Consider the following 22,300-nt stretch of genomic DNA (forward strand, 5'->3'; position numbering starts at 1 on the left):
GAGGGTCAATAGGTTTTGGATAATTTAGGAAAGGCACATTGAGTTAGGAAGCCCAAATTTGAAGACTTTGTTTAGATAGTGACCAAGTGACTTAAGTGGTGAGTCGAGATCATCCAAGCCTAGTGTGGCATTATGGTGTATATGATGTTATTTGGTATTAATATACGATATGTGATTATGTGGCTACGTGTGTACATTTGAAAATATAATGGTGGATATGAATTAAGTGCGTATAGGCCTAAGTGCCATCCATGTTTAATTTCGGGTTGTAAATAGGTTAAGATGGTAAGAATATATTATAATGAGGATTATTATTATTTATGTAGGATCTCGAGACGAGGGAAAACTTGCCATAAAAGTCGAGTGAAGCTCCGGTTGTTGCTCCTACCAGTCAGACCAGACCAGTCTATCTCAAGGCAAGTGATTCAACTTGACCTTCGTATTTACTGTAAACAGTTCATATATATATCGATGCAATTATCCTGAGTCATTTTGATATATTTAAATCAAGCATATCTTTTGTTTATCTTTGAGTTACATAGAGATGCCATGAACCCTCGAGTATGTATTGCAAGTAGTTCAAAAGTCTTTCATGATAGTTTAATGCCATGATAAAATAGAGATTTGTTATAATACTTTATTGATCCTTTTGATTATCATGCTATTGATCCCTGAGAAATCTTGATATTGCACCCTGATGCTTTGATTCAACTCTTGAAATAACCTCGATAGAAACTTTATCTTGATACCTAAAAGCCAATCATTTCTTAAATTCATTCATGATTGTTTGATAACCCTATCCTTACCCTAAAGCTTGATACCCTGTTATATCTTGAGCTGATGATCGCTTTCTTTATATTTTAACACCTCTATCCTATTGGAACCAGTGATGCTTATCTTCTTGATGTTCTAATACCTATACCTTTTCTACAACCATTGCTTTAAGCCTAGTTTGGCATTACTCTTTCATATTATCCAATAGCCTTGCTCAATTTCCTTGTCAAAGTTCTTGTTTATGGAAACCTCTCAATTACCCTAATATAGTAAAGACTAGTGGATCATGGCCCTGAGATTTAGTGTCATATTTCCAGTGTTTCAAGTTGATCTATAATCCCTTGATAAAAATGATTACAGTCGAAAGAGATTTTGTCATAAATCGGCATCAGTTTTTAAAATGATTAAAATGTGGATTTTTCAGTCCCAAAGGGGGATAAATGTTTTCTTTGAATGGTGGATCTGGACTGAGACGCGAGTCCTTTCCACACTTATATTAGGCTTAAAAGTTGCCTAGGGATTCCCAATAATGTTTTAGAACCCAGCGAGGTTCGGGATTACTTCGCGGCTGATCACCGGCTGTAATCCGTAGCGTCATAAAATGATTTTGATTAAGAATGATTTTAAAATTTGTTTTGATGCAAGCAAAATGATGCCAACTCACATAAGTTTTATCTCTCGTTATCATTGATTATGTCTTTCCATTGTCATTCCTAAAGGTATATCTCGATTTATGTTTTGCGTTGTACTATTAGCACTTGTTGAGCTTTTGGCTCACTTCTTGCTTTACCCTTATATTACAGCTAGCAGCTATGGTTAGATTCAAGCAGACTGCCCATAAGACCTGTGATACTGATGCTTATGTTCGAGCTCAGGTAGAATAAGTAATAATAGTTGTGTGAGGACTCGGTATTTGTAATCAGATGTAATAGTTGGTAGTGTTGGGCTGTTCCAAACCCTAAACTGTAAGATCTTGGATTTTGGTTGTGTATTCTTCATTAAAAAGATGTAATAGCTATATTTATTTCGCTATTTAAGTTGGGGGTGTGACAGTCTGTGAAAACAAGGGCAAGGGGCTGGTAGCAGAAAATGAAGATTCTTTGAGCCAAGATGACCTGGAGGATATTGATGAATATCTAGCATTTCTTTCCGGAAGATTTGCTAAGCTCAAGTTCAGGAAGAACTTTGGAGCAGCCAAGCTAAATAGAAACATGGTGGATAAATCAAAATTCAAATGTTTCAAATGTGGCTTGGCAGGGCACTTTGCCAGTGAGTGTAGAAAGTCAGATTCCAACAAAAAGAAGTTTGAGCCTGTGGATTATAAATAGAAATACTTTGAGTTGCTCAAACAAAAGGAAAGGGCTTTCATTACACAAGAAAATAACTGGGCTGCAGATGGTCTGGATGAAGATGAAGATGTCAGCTATGTCAATCTAGCCCTAATGGCCAAGTCTGATGAAACAGAGACAAGTTCTTCAGATAATCAGGTAATTACTAAAACCTTGCACATGTATCTAAAGCTGAGTGTAATGATTCTATATATGACATGTCTACATAGTTATATCATTTGCGTGTTACACTTAAGTCTCTTACTAAAGAAAATGCTAAAATCAAAGAAAACAATTTGTTTTTAAGTGAGAGGAATAATGTGCTAGAGTCTCAGTTCATTGATTTTGAAAAATTAAGAATTGAGTGTAAGATTTCCAAGGAGGGATTAAATGAGTCCTTGAAGAAAGAAGAAATTTTGAAGAAGCAGCTTGATCGTGAACATGATGCGATTAAGGCATGGAAAACATCTAGAGATGTTCATGCTCAAATCACCAAAGTTCAAGGGATCGAGTCCTTTTGTGCTGCAGCCTGGAAGAAGAACAAGGAGAAGCTAGATCCAAATTTGGTGGAAGGAATGCTAACAGATGTAGACTCGATGGATGATGAGGGTCATCCGTCGGATAACAAAAAGGGTTACCCGTCGAGTGATGTAAATCCTCATCCGTCGACTATGAGCAAGCCTATTAGTAAAGCCAAACTCGTTAACTTAAATGAAAAGTATGGATCAATTTTCAAGAATTTTATTACAGGATAATCGAGTCAAGTTAAGAAAGAAAAAAAGGCTAATGTTGGTCATATGACTGTCAAGTAATTGAGTGACAGACTTGAAAAGATTGAGGTTAAAATAGAGACTAAAAAGAATAATATAATAGAAATGGTAAAGTAGGGATTAACAAACACAATAACTACACACCTGATAAATATGCTCCATGAAAAATCTGTGTCAAGCGTGGTTGTGTAAATCATTTGTCTGTTAATTGCAAATCTGTCATGCCTACTTCCATATCTGTGCCACCTCACTTTCCCAACATGAATGCCATGCCTCCCATGCCTATGAATGCTATGTCTACACAGAATATGAATGCATAGTTTGCTAACATGCCATTTGCACCTAATCCTTATTATGTTGCATTTAGTATGCCACAAATGCCATTTAGCATGCCTTACTGGAATAACATGTTCACTAATAACATGTCATTCCCTGTTAATCAAAGTATGCATGATAATTATGTTATGTTGAATGGTTTCAAAGGCCCAACTCAAATGACTAAGGATGAATCTGATATCCCCAAGTCAAATGAGATAAAGCCTAAGAAATAGAAAAAGAAAGCTAACAAGGCAGGACCCAAGGAAACTTGGGTACCAAAATCAACTTGATTTGATTTTGATGTGTGCAGGGAAACAGAAAGAATTTATGGTACTTGGATAGTGGTTGTTCAAGACATATGACTGGTGATTCTACCCTGCTCACAGAGTTCAAGGAGAGAGCTGGCCCAAGTATTACTTTTGGAGATGATAGCAAGGGTTATACTGTGGGATATGGCATGATTTCAAAAGATAATGTCATCATTGAGGAGGTTGCATTGTTGAGTATCAGCCAGCTCTGTGATAAAGGGAATTCAGTAACCTTCAACTCAGAAGCCTGTGTTGTGAGTAACAAGAGGAGCAACATAGTGGTTCTCACTGGTGTGAGAAAAGGAAATGTGTACCTAGCTGACTTCAACTTATCTAATGCAGAATCTGTTACTTGTCTTCTCAGCAAAGCAAGTCAGGATGAAAGTTGGTTATGGCACAAGAAACTATCCCATTTAAACTTCAAGACCATGAATGAGCTAGTAAAGAAAGAACTGGTTAGAGGCATTCCTCTAGTGGAGTTTTCTAAGGATGGATTGTGTGATGCCTGCCAAAAGGGAAAGCAGATAAAAGCATCATTCAAAAATAAACTTGATTTAACAATTGAAGAACCATTGCAACTTCTATACATGGATTTGTTTGGACCAGTCAATGTGTTTTCCATTTCAAGGAAAAGATTTTGCCTAGTAATTGTAGATGATTTCTCAAAGTTCTCTTGGACATATTTCCTAAAGTCTAAAGATGAGGCTAGTGAAATCATAATCAATCACATAAGGCAAGTCAATAATCATCCTGGTTTCAAAGTTAGAAGAATCAGGAGTGACAATGGAACTGAGTTCAAGAATTCTGTCATAAGAGCATTTTATGAAGAAAATGGAATTTTGCATAAGTTTTCAGCAGCAAGAACCCCACAACAGAATGGAGTAGTGGAAAGGAAGAACAGATCACTATTGAAGCTGCCAGGACAATGCTTGAAGAATCTAAATTGCCAACATATTTCTGGGCTGAAGCTGTAAATACTACATGCTACACTCAGAATATTTCTCTGATCAATCAAGAAAAATGCATGACTCCCTATCAATTGTTCAAGAACAAGAAGCCAACTCTAAATTTTCTTCATATCTTTGGCTGCAAATGTTATATCTTGAGAAATTAAACTGATCAGAATGGGAAGTTTGATGCTAAAGCAGATGAAGGAATTTTTGTTGGATATGCTGTTGGTAAAGCATATAGAGTCTACAATCTAATAACCAACATTGTTGTGGAATCAATACATGTTGTGTTTGGTGATAAAAAGATTGAAGGACTGAAAGATGGAGATTACCATGAGAGCCTCAAATTTGACAATGTGGAGATGGTTAGTGATGACAGTGATGATGAAAGTGATCAAGAAATAGTATCAAAGGATAATGCAGAAAAATCTACTACCAATGAAGCACAAAATTCAACATCTATCGAGTTGCAAAATGCTTCATCCGTCGGGAGACAATCTGTGTTATCCGTCGGTAAATAACCAGCCTCATCCGTCGGAACTCAAAATTCACCATCCGTCGGGTTATCAAAAGAAGCTGGAAATCATAATAGATCACCTATAGTAAGTTCCCCTTTCTCAAATCAAAGATTCACAAACTCAGGGGGAGTTTCTAATAATCAAAACTCAATCATACATCAAGACAACAATGAGGCCTCTTCATCTAGAGCTAATCTACCTCAACAAAGAATATGGACAAAAGATCACCCCTTTGAGCTCATAATTAGTGATGTATCTTCTAGAGTCCAAACAAGGATAGCAACTCAAGAAGAATGTCTGTACAACAGCTTTCTTTCTAAGGAAGAACCAAAGAAGGTAGAAGAAGCTTTGTTGGATCCTGATTGGATTTTAGCTATGCAGGAGGAGCTAAACCAATTTGAGAGGAATAATGTATGGAAGCTGGTGCCCAAGCCTAAAGGAAAGAATCCAATAGACACCAAATGGGTATTCAGAAACAAGATGGATGGAAATGGCATAGTAGTCAGGAACAAAGCTAGATTGGTTGCTAAGGGATATTGTCAACAAGAAGGAATAGACTTTGATGAAACATTTGCTCCTGTTGCAAGACTTGAAGCCATCAGAATCTTCTTAGCCTATGTAGCCCATGCCAATTTCAAGGTCTATCAAATGGATGTCAAAAGTGCTTTTCTGAATGGAGATTTGGAGGAGGAAGTATATGTAAGTCAACCTCCTGGTTTTGAAGATCCAAATTTTCCAGAACATGTATATTATCCTTTGAAAGCACTTTATGGACTAAAGCAAGCACCTAGAGCCTGGTATGACACCTTATCAAAGTTCCTTTTGGAAAATCACTTCACAAGAGGTACTGTAGATAAAAATTTATTCTTTAGAAATGTTAATGGCTCTAGCATACTTGTTCAAATTTATGTAGATGATATTATTTTTGGCTCTACAGATGAGAAACTTTGCAAAAAGTTTGCCAAATTGATGCAAAGTAAGTATGAAATGAGTATGATGGGAGAACTAACTTACTTTCTTGGTTTGCAAGTTAAGCAAGTTAGTGATGGAATATTCATTAGTCAAACTAAATACATTTTTGATCTTTTAAAGAAGTTTGATCTAATGGATTGCACATCTGCAAAAACTCCCATGGCTACTGCAACTAAGCTTGAATTAAACACTACTGAAAAGTCTGTGGATATTTCAAGATATAGGGGCATGGTTGGCTCACTTTTGCACTTAACATCTAGTAGGCCAGATATAATATTTACTACATGTTTGTGTGCTAGATTTCAGGCTGACCCTAGAGAATCTCACTTAGTAGCTGTTAAGAGAATTTTCAGATATCTCAAGAGAACACCAAAACTTGGCATTTGGTACCCTAAATATTCTGGTTTTGATCTAACTGGTTACTCAGATGCAGACTATGCAGGTTGTAGAATTGATAGAAAAAGTACAACAGGAACCTGTCAATTTCTAGAAAACAAACTTGTGTCCTGGTTCAGTAAAAAGTAAAATTCAGTTTCTACTTCTATAGCTGAAGCTGAATATATTACTGCTGGTAGTTGCTATGCACAGATTTTGTGGATTAAAAATCAATTACTAGACTATGGTTTGCAAGTTGAAAGGATTCCTATTTTCTGTGATAACACAAGTGCAATTGCCATCACTGAAAATCTAGTACAACATTCAAGGACAAAGCACATAGACATCAAGTACCACTTCATAAGGGAACATGTAATGAATGGTATTGTGGATCTACATTTTGTTCCAAGTGAGAAGCAGCTTGCAGATATTTTTACCAAGCCACTGGATAAATCCACCTTTTTAAGGTTGGTAAGTGAGTTAGGTATGCTCAATTATTCTTAAATCTTTATGAGATAATTTTCAAGTTGTAATGAAGCCATAAATTTAATTAATTTTTCAGTCTTGGATGAAATTTTGGCTAAGTCAAAATTTACATCTCGACGGATGATCGTTATCCATCGAGTTTGATCATCCGTCGGAATACTATTTGCTAATAAAAATCAATTATTTTTCTGGAATATTTTATAACTCGACGGATAAAAGTTTATCCTCATCCGTCGAATTGTTTTAATCTTAGCCGTTGATTTCCTGAACATTATCCATCGAGTATGCTTACAACTTACAGTTTGTAAGCATAACACGATGGATAATGGGTGGAATTTTTACAGTTTATTTTTTTTAAACGACTATTTTGGGCAATTTTCATTGGTTACTTTATTTTACTTTATTATTTTTGACAGTTATTTTTGAGATAGTATAAAAGGCAAATTCATTTCCATTACTTTTCTTTTATCATTCTCAAATCATCTGCTTCAATTTCTTTCTCTTTCAAAGCACTTACTCACTCTCTAAAAGCTCTTATTCTCTAAAAATGGCTCATGTTGTCAAGATTATGTCTCAAATTGGGTTCATTTATGAGAAGAACAACTTCACAGCCTTAGTAAACAAGGGGATTCAGCAATCTGGTGACTACCACAAAATGATGGATTTTGTGAAGAACTGCAAGCTTAGCTATGCCATGCTGGAATCACCTACCATCTTTTGTGAAGTTGTTGAAGAAATGTGGACCACGGCTACATACAATTCAACAGATAAGACCATCACACTCACAATTAAAGGTAAGGAATTATGTATTAATAGTGATGTTATCAAAGCATGTTTCAAAATTCCTGACAATAATATGACCTCACCACACAGAGACACTGATATAGTTAATATGCTTAATTCCATGAACTATGCTCTTTCTATTTCTAAGTTAAGCGACATTAGGAGATTGGGTCTTAGGAAGGAATGGAGTTTCTTGTGTGATATAGTGACCAAGGTCTTTTTTAAGAAAATCAGTAATTTTGATTCAGTTAATATTTCCATGCTTAACATGCTCTACATGCTAGTTACAGATAAGTACTTTAATTTTAGTGACCTTATTTTGTTTGAGTTGGGATTTAAATTAGGAGAGCTAAATAAGAGAGGCAAAAATGTTTACTATGCTAGATTATTCATGATGTTAGCTAACCACCTCTCTGAGGGAATTGTGCTTGAGAACCCTAACAACAAATTAGATTGTTGGGTTCAAGAGAGAAGAATCATTGCAGATTTGAACAGTGAAAATCATCACAGAGAAGTGCCATTTTTCTATTTCCCTGTAATGGATGCACATCAGGTAAGTGAGGTAAGTTCATCTATCCCTACTACTATTTCAACCTCACTAGTTTCTTTGAGTTCTAGTGTAGCTATGGCAACTGTGTCAATGACCCAACAGTTGCCTACCCAAGCTACCAAACCAGCAATAATTTCAAAATCCAAATCAAAGAAAGCCCCCTCTGGTATCTCTCAAAAGAAGCCAATTGCAAAATCCACTAAAACCAAAGAGGGGAGTGTGAAGGTGGGCAAGGTAGGTGAAGGAAAGGGTGAACATAAAAGAAACCCTAAGGATAAGGATGGAGAGTTGAGTGGTTCCCAGCCTAGCCACACTGCAGTTTCCCAACAAACTATAGTGCTTAAAAAGGATAAAAGCTCACTTCTAGTTGCATCCTCATAAAAGGATGTAACTATTGAACAAAGCTCTCAACCAAGAGCATGGACCAAGAGGGTAAGGGACACAAGCTCACCCCAAACTTATGCCAGAAAGAAGAAATCCAAAACCCTTGGGGATGCACAGGGTACACACACTGTGCAAACTGGTGCTAAAGACACAGTCACTGCACTTTCTCAAATTCAGCTTGATGTGGCTCCAATAAATATGGATTCACAGCCAAAATCTCTAGTAATAGAAGCACCTCACACACCAAATTCTCCCACAAACTCTCTGGATGTGGATATCATCAACACATCAATTATTGATTCCCCTTCTTTAACTTTGTTGGGGAAGCCAAAATCTAATGCAAGTGAGCACCATCTTTTAGATGATTTGTTGGCTAACTTGCCAATTCTTTCAGGAACTGTTGAATCATCTGTGCCCAAAATATCATCAATCAGCACAGAGTCCATAATAGTTTATATTCCAAGTTCATTCATTTATACTCTCTCGATGGATATTGCTCATCCGTCGAGTAGTGATTGTATCCCGATGGATAAGCTTAACAGCAGTTATCCGTCGGAAAGCAAAACCTAAAAACACTAACCCGATGGATATTACTCATCCGTCGAGTGTCTCTGCACAGCTTCAAACTTCATTTATTTCTAGTACAGAAGAATTAGTGGTTGTACGGTCACTCTTAGGATTGAGGGCAAAGAGTGCTATGAGTGAGAGTCTGGGTTGAATTGTTAAGGGACTAACAAGTACACCAATCGGATCACATATAACACATAGCACGTATGATATTCGATAAAAATACTTTTTCAAGGAAGATTGGGGGTTAAAATAATTTTTCAAATTTTTAAACATTTTTCGGAATTAAAACGGGTCGTTGAATCATTTATGAACACTTAACAGGGTTCGAATACCCGAATCTGACTTTAAAATTATTTTATAATAATTATCGACCCTTGAAAACAATTTAAAATAATATTTTAAAACTCGAAACTATTTTTCAGAATTTTTAAATCAAAATAAATAATTAAATCTAATTAAATAATCAATTAATAATTAATTAATAATTAAGTAAATTAATTAATCAATTAATATTCGAATTAATTGACCAATTACCTAATTAATTATCAAACTAAAATTAATTAATTAATTAATTCATATTTATTTTTGAATTAAAAATAATTTTTGAAATTAAAATAATAATTTTTGGAATTTTAATAATTAAAAACGAATTTCTGAAATTAAAATAAATAAAAAATATGGTTTTTAAAAATTTTAAAACAGGAATCCTATTTTTGAAAGATCCTAAAACTACAGACCAAACTTCATCATCTATAAAAGTACAGGGACCTAACTGCAAATTTTACACCCCTCCACGGAAAACAATTGGGGTTCGCCGGAGAATTCGTTCCTGGAATCCTCACACCTCCACAAGCTCCAGATCACATCTACACAACACCAGGAACACAATCAAGCAATCAAATCAAACAGATAACCCTTGAGTTGGCCGAACCGGTCAGACCAACTCCGGTATCGTCGGTTACGAGACCACCGCCAATCGATTCCTCTTTTCGAGCTCTACACATCCATACCAATCAATCAATCTCCCAAGAGCAGAAACCCCCAAATTTCAATTGAAAACGTTCAAACTGCCTATGAACACTAATTTCATAATTCGAAATTAAAACACATATTTGAGTATCTTATTGGACTCCAAATGACTATTATGACATACCAAAATGATCAGAATCAAATTATCTATAACATGCAAGCATCAAGTCAAACAAACAACATCAAAATCAAAAATTCATAATTTAATCCAAAATAATTCAAAAATAAATAAAAAAATAGAAAATTACCAGATGATTTTGTAGTGTTATGGCTTATAGAATCTGATAGTACTCTTTAATACCTTTGTTTTGGTTACTCGAGCTTAAAAATCGGATATCAATAACACCTTGAAACTTCTGTTTGATTCTCAGAAACTATTATGAATATACTGTTTTTTCTCTGGAAGTTATATATTTAACTGGCTGTAAATAATTTTCTGTACAAAATAAAATATGGTAAAGCCTATTTATAGTTACAGAATATTGGTACCCCGTTGGATCATACCGGATATAAAATATGACGTTTATTTGATAAAACAGATTCAAATCGGTATCGATTTTAGGATAATTATCCAAAATAATACATTTTGTAAATACAGACTTGGTCTCAGCGCTTTGGTTATACGAAGTACGAGAACATAATATAATAGTTTAATCAAAATATCATGTTTCTCGAAAGTATGGGTTTTATTGATTTACCGAAACGAATATTGAATCGAAAATTTTGCGCCGGGACCCACACAGGGAAAACCGTACTCCGGATCGAAAAAGTCAGAACATGGAAAATGCTCGGAATATTGCGATTAGGTTAGGAAGGAGTTTTGCCGAGACTTCAGGGTTATAAAAACATAAAAACGGTTGAAGCCGGTTGGTTCCCGATTATACAAAATAGTTTATAAATACTCGGAAAAATAATTTATTAAATCCATAAATCATTTATAAAATCATATAAATACATAAAAATTAATAGAAAAATACCAGAATTATCTACACTTTATTTTGGACATATAAAAATTAAAATGCTCAAATTTTATCATATTTAAACATCCATACACAGATACCACTTAACAGATAATTCACCAAAATTCACATAATAAATACAGAATATTTATTTATTGATAAAAATAATTACATGATATATCCCGGATAAACATAAACAGCATTATCTCTTTCTTTTTGAATTTCTAGCATGGAAAGTAACTCAATTTTTAGGTGATCATTCATCTTCTTTAACTCAGAGTTTTCACTCTTGATTCTATTATTCTGTAAGGTTTGATCCCTATAACTAACATGCAAAGTTTTAAGAAATAGTCTTAATTTATGGATATTATCAGGATCAAAAGCAAGAGTAGTCTGAGGTACCTTTAATTCAGCATTGTCAGCCTCAGTATCAGCATTTGCCATGAGAGCATAATTGACCTCATCATCTGAATCTGATCATCCCAGTTTTTCTTCTTTGAGATTAAGGCTTGTTTCTTCTCAGTTTTTGCTTTTCTGCAGTCAGCTGTAAAGTGTCCAATTTCATCACAATTGTAGCATCTTTCCTTTGACTTATCTAGTTTTCAAGATTTTGATTCCTTTCTTTCATTACTTCTTCTATTGTTCCTCTTATCAGAGTTCGGGGAACTGGAACCTTTTCTGGAAAATCTTCTTCCTTTCTTGAAGTTCTTGTAGACCATCTTCTTGAAGCTTTTAACCAGTAGAGCAGCCATTTGTTCCATGTCTTCATTGTTGTCATGATCACTGTCAGTATCTGATTCATTATCAGTATTTGAGTCATCATCAAAGTTTGATGATTCAGTATCTAACTTTGCAATCATATCTTTTGCTTTGGAGTATCCTTTTCTCCTAGCTTTCCCTTCTGGCTTCTCTTCAACCATGAGTGCAACTGGTCTAGTCTTTGATCCTTTCCTCTTACTTCTTTGCTCCATCTCTAGTTCATGAGTTTTTAGTATCCCTTAAATCTCATCTGGAGGTGTATCACCAAGTTCATAATTATCCCTTATTGATATGACCTTAAATTCCCACTTTTCAGGGAGTGCAAGAAGAAACTTCAAGTTTGAGTCCTCTAAATCATATTCCTTTTCGACAAGAGATAAGTCATTCAACAGCTCCTGAAACAGGTCATAGATCTCATTTAAGGACTCATTATCTCTTGAGTCAAAGTTCCTATATTATTGACTAAGTATTATCCTCCTGTTCTTCTTGATAGCAGTTGTGCCTTGACACTTTACTTCTAAAACATCCTATATCTCTTTTGTTGTTTTATATCCAATAACTCTATTGGACATAACACTATCAAGACTGATGTGCAAGATGTGTCCGACTTTAGCATCCTTCATAATAGATGAAAGATCTTCATGAGTATATTTATTCCTGTCTTTGTTAACCTTCTTTTCTGGTTCTTCTGCAACATAAACAGCTACATTCAGGATCTGTGGCTTCCAAGCACATAGCCATCCTGACTTTCTAGATTGGATATTCATGTATCTTCAGGATTGACACCTTGATGGCTTCATACCTACTCATATTGCTACTAATTTGTGATGTGGCTGGGGGTGGTGGTTGTGGATTCTGTGATGCTTCTTTGTCTACCATTAAAGATTGATTTTCAGATCTTAAACTATTTATATGTCAACAGAAAGCTATGATACAAATGTAGGTCCGTAATTAACTTTAGAGGGGGTGAATATAGTTTATGCAATCAATTCGACAAAGCTTCAACAGAATCAACAGTTTTTATATTAACAGATAAAAACTGATTACAAACATACTCTCTCAAAAGGATGAATAAATATCCTTGAGAGCTGCTAGGTTATGCGAATGATATAGCAATATTCGCAATGCATATAGCATGAACCTAATATGTGCTTTATATAGAGCACAGCTACACAATCAAATAAGGAATCCTATTCCATTACAGTAAGGAAACATATCCATGTATGATTGTTTGTGAGATAAAGTCCTTCACCGCCTTGAATTCCTTCTTTCCTTTTTCTACTCGAATATCTACTGAAGTGACAAATCTTGATGACATTAATTGCTGATCATCAAGTACTGATATAAGTACCGATGATGTCACTCTTCAGTAAATACTGATATAAGTCCTGATATGAACTTCTCATAGTTTTTGTCCAGATATCATCAATTATATCTAACATTTTGGACTTCTTTTAGCTGTGCTTTTGTAATATTAACCATTTTAATAGATTTTTGGATTAGTAAATTGTATTTGTATAAGTTTTGATTTAAAGTTAATAGTCCGGAAGTGTAGGCTGTTACAAAGATAACATGAAAATAATATTTTATTTGGTCTGGCTACATGTTTTTTGATATACAGACTGGTCCAAGGATTTACATGGGAAAGGATCCCGTGTATCTCCGAATAAAGATGGCAATGACGATTTTGTGTAAATTTTTCAAATTTGAATTGTTACCCAAAAATCATGTGACTTATAGGATGATGATAATATTATCAATTGCGCATGCGCTAAAAGTTACAGTATCCAACCGCCTTTAAAACTGATCACGTGGTCATAGATTAGTCATTTTCTGGTGCATGATTAATATGTTGGAATATGCAATTGTAATAATGATCTCTAAAGTTATACTTTGTGCTTGTCCCGTCGATTGAGAAGAAACGAGTTAACCTTGTAAACAAATTATAAATACCAAACATTATGTCATAGAACTCCATTATTATAAGTATCTATGGCATCTCCAAATATAATAGAACTTTCATATTTTTCTAAGATATTTAGAAGTTGGAACACAATTATTATAAGTATTTTTATTCTTTATAGGAACAGGCCCAATGTGAGGCATGATATATATCAAGATCGCATTGTAGGTTAACTTTTGACATGATTTGCTACCATGATAATGGGGAATGCGTTAGAAAACAAATAGGGGAGGCCTATCTAGGCTCTTCTATGTTGTTATCTATAACATCTTCTGCTTGTGTGTAGCTAATATCATGTCGAACTTAACATCTTATATGAAAAGAGCCAGTAAATTTAAAAGAATCCAGCAATTACCTCGAGCAGAATAAAAAATAAGGGCAATAAGAAGGCTTGCAAAAGATTATATAAAAGAGCCGGTTTCAGCCAAGTATGTGTGTGGCATCTTAAATTCATAGAGTTATCAGCGGTCGTATATCGATAATTTGACTTTCAATTTTACATGATACATACAGTGTTGCTTAATAGTGGCATATATTTTGTAGGATAGTTGTTAAGTAGCATTTATGTCCACTTATAATTCTCTATAAAGGCTTGAATTAATGTTTTTTACTCGAGTTATTTGTGTATTTGATGTGTTTTTGTAATATTTTTGTATTTCAGGCATATATAAAAGAATCAAGAGATTTAGCATTGTTTTGGTGCTAAATTGGTGTTAGGATGGTGATCAGGAACATTGCTCGAGGATTGCCAACTCAAACCAGCCAAGAAAAAAAGAAAATAAAGATTTTCCAGAAGGTCAGCGCGCTCGCGCTGTGGAAGCGCGCGCCCGCACCGAAGATGCAGAATTGCAGCACGCCCGTGCTGGTGAAGCACACCCGCGCTGGTGAAGCGCGCGGCGGTGCCGGGTCAATTTCCAGGAATCCTGTTTCTACTACAATTCTGCTTTCTGGGCTTCTAATCTACATGGGCTGCTATATAATGACAATTTAAGGTCGTTTTCCAACAAGGAGACATAACAGAGCTTAAGGAGAGATCGACGCGAAGACCTATAACACAATTCAATGAAGGCGAAGAAGACCTAGTTTATTCTTGTGATTCTTTGTCCTAAGTTGTAATCTTGGATGCTCATTTCTTGTTTGTTGAACCTTTACTCTTGTTACGTACTTGGTTTATTATTTATTCAGTAAAAAGACTACGTTTATTATACCATGCTTTAATCAGAACCCACGTTGATGATGAGTCTGATTATGAGCCAATCGTTATCGTGGAGTTCTAGAGGATTTACTTATAGATTTCTTTAGTTAATCTTATTTCGATACCTTAGTATGTGGTGATCGTATGATAACCTAGTATTGGTTGTGCTTATTCGTCTTATGAGCGTCGCGAACTTAAAAGATAGTGTGTTAATCAGGATAGATAACTTATGCATTAAACCGTTATGTTGTCAAATTCTATAGACATATAGGGTCTCAATATAATTGGTGTCTATTCAGCTTCTATCTCTTTTATGGATGTCTGTTAGTAGGGTATTCGTACAACAAAAGTTGGTGTTTACTAGTTTCGTGTTATCTGATTCGTATCATCACCATTGCATGCTAAGGTTGAGAAAAAAAGGCTATTAAATGAAGTAGTAATGAAGTTAGAATCCCATGTTTGTATCATATATTTAATCACCCCTTTCAATCTCTTAGTTAATGTTCTTTAGTATAATCTCTTAGTTAATCATAGTTACAAACAATCTCAATTAGTTATTCGTCTTAGCATTGAATAATAACCATATTATTGTTGCATAAGTGCATTAATTGAATTTAACCTAAACCAGTCTATGTGGGAACGAACTAAAAAAAATCTATATTACTTGCGATTGCGTATACTTGCATGAATATTAGCGTGTGTTTTCATCCTAACAAGTTTTTAGCGCCGTTGCCAGGGACTCGGTGTTAATTTTGAGTTTATGTGTTTGTCATCAGTGGTCGTTAAAGTTCATTGACTCGGACAATGTTACTTACTTATTTCCATGTCGTGTTTCAGGTACTCTAGAGAGTGTGTATGCATACGTGTTCTCGATCTCGTAAGAGAACACTGGATCAAGCTGAGGAAAAAGTTGTAGTAGGTAAAGAAGTTTTTGAAGAAGTTCTTGTCAAGGAGAAAGTTGAAGAAGAAGCTATTATTGCAATGGGAGAACCAGAAGCGAATATGAAGGCTTTGATGGATTACTCTCAACCGAAGATTAATAATATTCAGTCTAGCATTGTCTCACCAGCCATCTCGGCTAACACCTTTGAGATTAATTCGAGCATGATTCAGATGATAGAGGACTCAGTTCAGTTTGGGGGTTCTCCGACAGAAGACCCCAACATGCAGATCAGAGATTTCATCGAGATCTGCGACACTTTCAAGCTCAATAGAGTTTCTGGAGATGTTATTAAATTGAGGCTTTTCCCATTCTCTCTGCGGGATAAGCTAAGTGTTGGTTACATTCTCTACCAGCAGGTCTATCACCAAATGGGAGGATCTTGCTCAAAAGTTTCTAACTAAATTCTTTCTTATGGGCAACTCTGCGATAATCAGAAATGCACTTACTCAACTTGCTTAGCAATCTGGAGAATCTTTATGTGAGGCTTGTGATCGCTACAAAGAGATTCTAAGAAAGTGTCCTCACCATGGGATGCATGACTGGATGATCATTAACTGCTTTTATAATGGATTGGGTGTTACTTCTAGACCCATGCTTGATGCAGCATCAGGAGGAGCCTTATGGTCTAAAATCTATGATGAAGCTTATGAATTGATTGAGCTGATGGCTGCCAACAAATACCAGAACCCAACTCAGAGACTACCTCAGGGCAAGGTAGCAGGAATTCTGGAGGTAGATGTAGCTACTGCTATAGCTGCTCAGCTTAAGGCTTTGACGATGAAGGTGGATTCTTTGGCTAATTATGGAGTTAATCAGATCACTAATGTCTACGAGCTTTGTGCCGGTGCCCATGAGACGGAGCAGTGTGCTATTTCTAGTGAATCAGCTCAGTTCTTTAGCAACTTTCAAAGGTCGCAACAACCAGTTCCAGCCACCTATCATCCCAACAATCGCAATCATCCTAACTTCAGTAGGAGCAATACTCAGAATACGGTTCAGCAGCCTTATCAGCAGTATGCAGCAAAGCAATACAACCCTCATGGTTTTCAGCAACCGTAATATGCACCAAGACAACAACTCCAGCTGCAACAACCTAATGAAAAATCTGAATTGGAGGAGTTGAGGCTCATGTGCAAGAGCCAAACGATTTCTCTCAAGACCTTGGAGAATCAAATTGGGCAAATTGCCAACGCCTTGCTAAATCATCAACCAGGTACACTCCCTAGTGATACTGAAGTGCCAAGAAAGAGGGAAGCTGAGGAACATGTTAAGGTAATTATATTGAGGTCTGGGAGGGTTGCAAATCCCGAAAAATCTCAAGTTTCGGAAGAAGAAGCTGTGGCTGAAAAAGAAGTGCAGAAGGAAGTAGAAGTTGAACCAAGGAAGACTATTGTGGAACACACTCCTCCTGAGGGTAATACATGGGAGAAACATATATATCCTCCACCTCCTTTTCCTAAGAAGCTACAGAAGAAAAAGCTGGATAAGCAGTTTGAGAAGTTTCTGGAGGTGTTCAAGAAACTTAATATCAATATACCTTTCACGGAAACTCTTGAACAGATGCCTAGTTATGCATAGTTTATGAAAGGTATTCTCTCTCAGAAAGTGAAGCTTGATGACTTAGAGATAGTTGCTCTTACGAAAGAATGTAGTTCTGTGCTGCAACAGAAGTTGCCCCCGAAGCTTAAAGATCTTGGAACTTCACTTTTCCTTGTACCATTGGAAAAGTGTCATTTGACAAATGCTTACGTGACTTGGGAGCTAGCATCAATCTGATGCCCTTGTCAATCTTCAAGAAGTTGGAATTACCTAATCCAAAGCCTACTTATATGACCTTGCAGTTGGCCGATCGATCTATTACATATCCACGAGGCATTGTGGCGGATGTCTTGGTCAAGGTGGATAAACTCATCTTTCCTGCTGATTTTGTAATTCTTAATTTCGAGGAGGATAAGAAGATTTCCATAATCTTGGGAAGACCATTCTTGTCTACTGGCAGAACCTTGATTGATGTGCAGAAGGGTGAGCTTATTATGCGAGTGCTGGATCAGGATGTGACGTTCAATGTTTTTAATTCCATGAAATTCCCGACTGAAAATGAGGAGTGCTTAAAATTGGAGTTGGTCGATTCTGTGGTTACTTCAGAACTTAATCAAATGCTAAGGTCTGATGCCTTGGATGAGGCCTTGTTGGGGAATTCAGATAGTGAAGATGATGAAGGTGATGAACAGTTGCAATATTTGAATGATTCTCCTTGGAAGTGAAGTCTAGATATGCCTTTTGAATCTCTTGGATTGGAAGAGTTAAACATATCTCCAAAGCGCCTATAGCCATCTATTGAGGAAGCTCTTACACTTAAGCTTAAACCATTGCCTGAACACTTAAGGTATGCTTTTTTAGGTGATGCATCTACTTTTCCTGTTATTATTGCATCTGACCTTTCAGGTAGTGATGAGGAAAAGCTCTTAAGAATTCTTAGAGAGTTCAAGTCGGCAATTGGATGGACTATAGCAGATATCAAGGGAATCAACACTTCTTATTGTATGCATAAAATTCTACTAGAAGAAGGTAGCAAGCCTATTGTTGAGCAACAAAGAAGTCTTAATCCGATCATGAAAGAAGTTATGAAGAAAGAAATCCTCAAATGGCTAGATGCAAGGATCATTTATCCCATTTCTGACAGTTCTTGGGTGAGTCCAGTGCAGTGTGTGCCAAGAAAGGAGGTATCACCGTTGTTGCTAATGAAAAGAATGAGCTCATTCCTACTCGAACAGTCACAGGGTGGAGAGTTTGCATGGATTACAGGAAGCTGAACAAGGCCACAAGGAAGGATCACTTCCCTCTTCCGTTTATTGATCAGATGCTTGACAGATTGGATGGGCATGAGTACTATTGTCTTTTGGATGGTTATTCGGGTTATAATCAGATTTGCATTGCTCCAGAGGATTAAGAAAAAACTACTTTCACTTGTCCGTTTGGAACTTTTGCCTTCAGAAGAGTTTCTTTTGGGTTGTGTGGTGCACCTGCCATATTTTAAAGATACATGATGGCTATCTTCTCTAACCCGATTGGTCAGAATGTGGAGGTGTTCATGGATGATTTCTCTGTGTTCGCTGATTCTTTTGACGAGTGCTTGCAAAATCTTGGCGCCGTTCTCAAAAGGTGTGTTGAGACCAATCTGGTTCTCAACTGGGAAAAATGTCATTTTATGGTGCGACAGGGCATTAGTCTTGGGCACAAGGTCTCTGGTAAAGGTCTTAAGGTGGACAAAGCCAAGGTGGGGGTTATCAAAAACCTTCCTCCACCAATTTTTGTTAAGGGAGTTCGCAGCTTTCTTGGTCATGCGGGTTACCATCGGCGATTCATCAAGGACTTCTCTAAAATCTCTAAACCCTTATGCAATCTTCTGGAGAAATATGTCCCTTTCAAGTTTAATGATGAGTGTCTTGCTGCTTTTAAGATTTAAAGAAGAGTTTGATCACGACACCGGTCATAATTGCACCTAATTTGGATGAATCTTTTGAGATGATGTACGATGCAATTGACTAGACAGTTGGAGCAGTTCTTGGGCAGAGAAAGAACAACATATTCATGTGGTCCACTAAGCTAGTAAGACCCTCAATAGTGCTCAACTGAACTATAATACTACTGAAAAAGAACTCTTAGCCATTGTCTACGGTTTTGAGAAGTTTCGATCTTATTTGCTTGGGACTAAGGTGACAGTTTTCACTGATCACGCTGCGATTCGCTATCTTGTCTCGAAGAAGGACTTGAAGCCTAGATTGATTCGTTGGGTTCTTTTACTTCAGGAGTTTGAATTAGAGATCAAGGAAAGAAAGGGTACTGAGAATCTAGTCGTTGATCATCTCTCTCATTTAGAAGATCCAAGTGTAACTTCACAGGATAAGACATTGATAAATGAGTCTTTTCCCGATGAGCGGTTATTTGGGGTACAAGAGGAAGAACCGAGGTTTGCAGATATTGTGAACTACCTTGTGAGTAATATCATGCCTCCAGACTTGTCTTATGCTCAAAGGAAGAAGTTTCTTCATGAGGTGAAGTGGTACATGTGGGATGGGCCATTTTTTTATTTCGGCAAGGGGCTGACCAAATCATCAGGAGATGTATTTCGTACAACAAAATGAGGGGGATCTTGTGAGACTGTCATTCGACTGTTTATGGAGGTCACTATGGTGGAGAAAAGACAGCAGCTCATATCCTTCAAGCGGAATTCTTTTGGCCTACATTGTTTAAGGATGCGCATCAGTTTGTTTTGAAGTGTGATCGATGCCAGCGAGTTGGTAATATGTCCAAGAGGAATGAGATGTCGCTTAATGTGCTTCTCGAGGTTGAAGTTTTCGATGTTTGGGGAATTGACTTCATGGGGCCATTTGTCTCATATTGCAATAATCAGTGTATCTTGTTGGCGGTTGATTATGTCTCGAAATGGGTTGAAGTCAAGGCTTTGCCGACAAATGATGCGAAGGTAGTGCTTAATTTTCTTCATAAGCAGATAATCACAACGTTTGGGACTCTAAGAATCATAATCAGTAATGAGGGATCGCATTTCTGCAATCACAAGTTCACTGCTATGATGCAAAGATATAATGTGAATCATCGTATTGCTACAGCCTACCATCCTCAGACCAATGGTCAAGCTGAGGTATCTAACAGAGATATCAAGCATATTCTAGAGAAATTTGTGTGCCCGTCAAGGAAGGATTGGTCTTTGAAGCTAGATGAAGCTGTTTGGGCGTATCGAACAGCATACAAGACTCCGTTTAGCATGTCGCCATTTTAGTTGGTTTATGGTAAGGGATGTCATTTTCCTGTGGAGCTCGAGCATAAACCGTATTGGGCTTTGAAGAAGTTGAACCTTGATATGGATGCAGCTGGTAAGAAGAGGATGTTTCAATTGAATGAACTCGATGAGTTTCGGCTTCAAGCGTATGAGAACAACAAAATGTATAAGGAGAAAGTCAAGAGGTGGCACGATAGGGGTCTTGTGCTCAAATCATTTGTGTCGGGGCAATAAGTTCTTTTGTTCAACTCTCGTCTCCATCTTTTTCCTGGAAAGTTGAAGTTGAGGTGGTCAGGGCCGTTTATTATCAAAACTGTGTTTCCACATGGAGCAGTGGAGATTTTTGAGAATGATCCAGGCCAAGCATTAAAGGTGAATGGACATAGATTGAAGCATTACTATGAGTATACGGCAAACCGTGAGGTGGTTAGTTCCATTTTATTGTCTACTTGATCTCAAGTTTCTATGTCAAGCTAACGATTTAAACCAAGCGCTTCTTGGGAGGCAACCCAAGTTTGTTGTACATTAGTAGATAGAGGAAGAAGAAAAGAAGGAGAAAAACACAAAAAAATCAGAAAAAAAAAAAAATTTAATGACAACTATAGTAGCACGGCGCGGCCGCGCTGAGGAGCAGGGCGACTGTGCTGAAACTCCAGTAGCACAGCATGCCCGCGCTGGTATGCAGGGCAGTCGTGCTGATTTTCCAGTAGCACAGCGCGCCCGCGCTACCAGGCGGGGTGGCCGCGCTGGCTCCCTGGTTCTGAAAAAAAATATAGGCAAAAAAACGGGAATTTAAGCACCAAATCAATTCTCAACCGAATTTCACTCTCCCACTTCCATATTTCCCTCTCCAAATCAATTTCAGTCATCCCTATTACTCTCATTATTCCCATAATCAGTTCCCACTTCTTTTCCATAACTAATTATCTCCCAAATTCCTATATATACACACACTTATACACAAACTTCTCCATCACTTCTCAAATTCTCAAACACAAATCTCTTTTATACACACATATCTTATTCTCTCTTATTCACTTTCAATGGCACCCAAAAGACAACGAACCCAAGTTAGCAGCAGCACCCCTGATTTTTCGAGTGTGGGTGGTGTGAGGCCTAGGTTTTCAACTCCGGAGGATGAGGCGGAGTATACGAGGCTGCTTTCGAAGCCCATAGCCAAGGAGCAAGGTTTTCTTCCATCGGGGAGGGATGGTAAGTTGCTGGAGATGATCGTAGAGATGGGTTGGATAGCTTTTCGTGAGGCACCATTCGCGGTGCCTATGAGTGTGGTTCGCGAGTTTTACGCGAATGTAAAAGCGGAAAAAAACGGTTTTACTATGGTGAGGGGGTTGATGGTTGTAACACCCCCAGATCCGGGGTCGAGGATCCGGGTCGTCACGGTCTTTCTTTCCACAATATCACTTCACTTAATTAATAATAATAACCTTATGTTGTGACCCCACACTAACACACACCACAACCCGTTATAGTCTCAGAGATGAAATTTAAATAAGTACAAGTCTTTGAATCCACAATTTAAAAGTTATTACAACCCAAAATGATTA

At 36.9% G+C, this 22,300-nt stretch overlaps 1 non-coding gene across 1 annotated transcript; it reads right to left on the reverse strand.

Annotated features, from left to right (window-relative positions):
- Positions 1 to 16,360: 16,360 nt before the first annotated feature.
- On the reverse strand, positions 16,361 to 16,467 carry LOC141662232 (small nucleolar RNA R71). The gene has a single exon (XR_012550355.1). It is a non-coding gene; the product is annotated as a small nucleolar RNA R71 (small nucleolar RNA).
- Between the last annotated feature and the right edge of the window lie 5,833 nt (positions 16,468 to 22,300).

Source organism: Apium graveolens, chromosome 5 (genome assembly GCF_009905375.1).
Source record: "Apium graveolens cultivar Ventura chromosome 5, ASM990537v1, whole genome shotgun sequence".
Lineage (NCBI taxonomy): Eukaryota > Viridiplantae > Streptophyta > Magnoliopsida > Apiales > Apiaceae > Apium > Apium graveolens.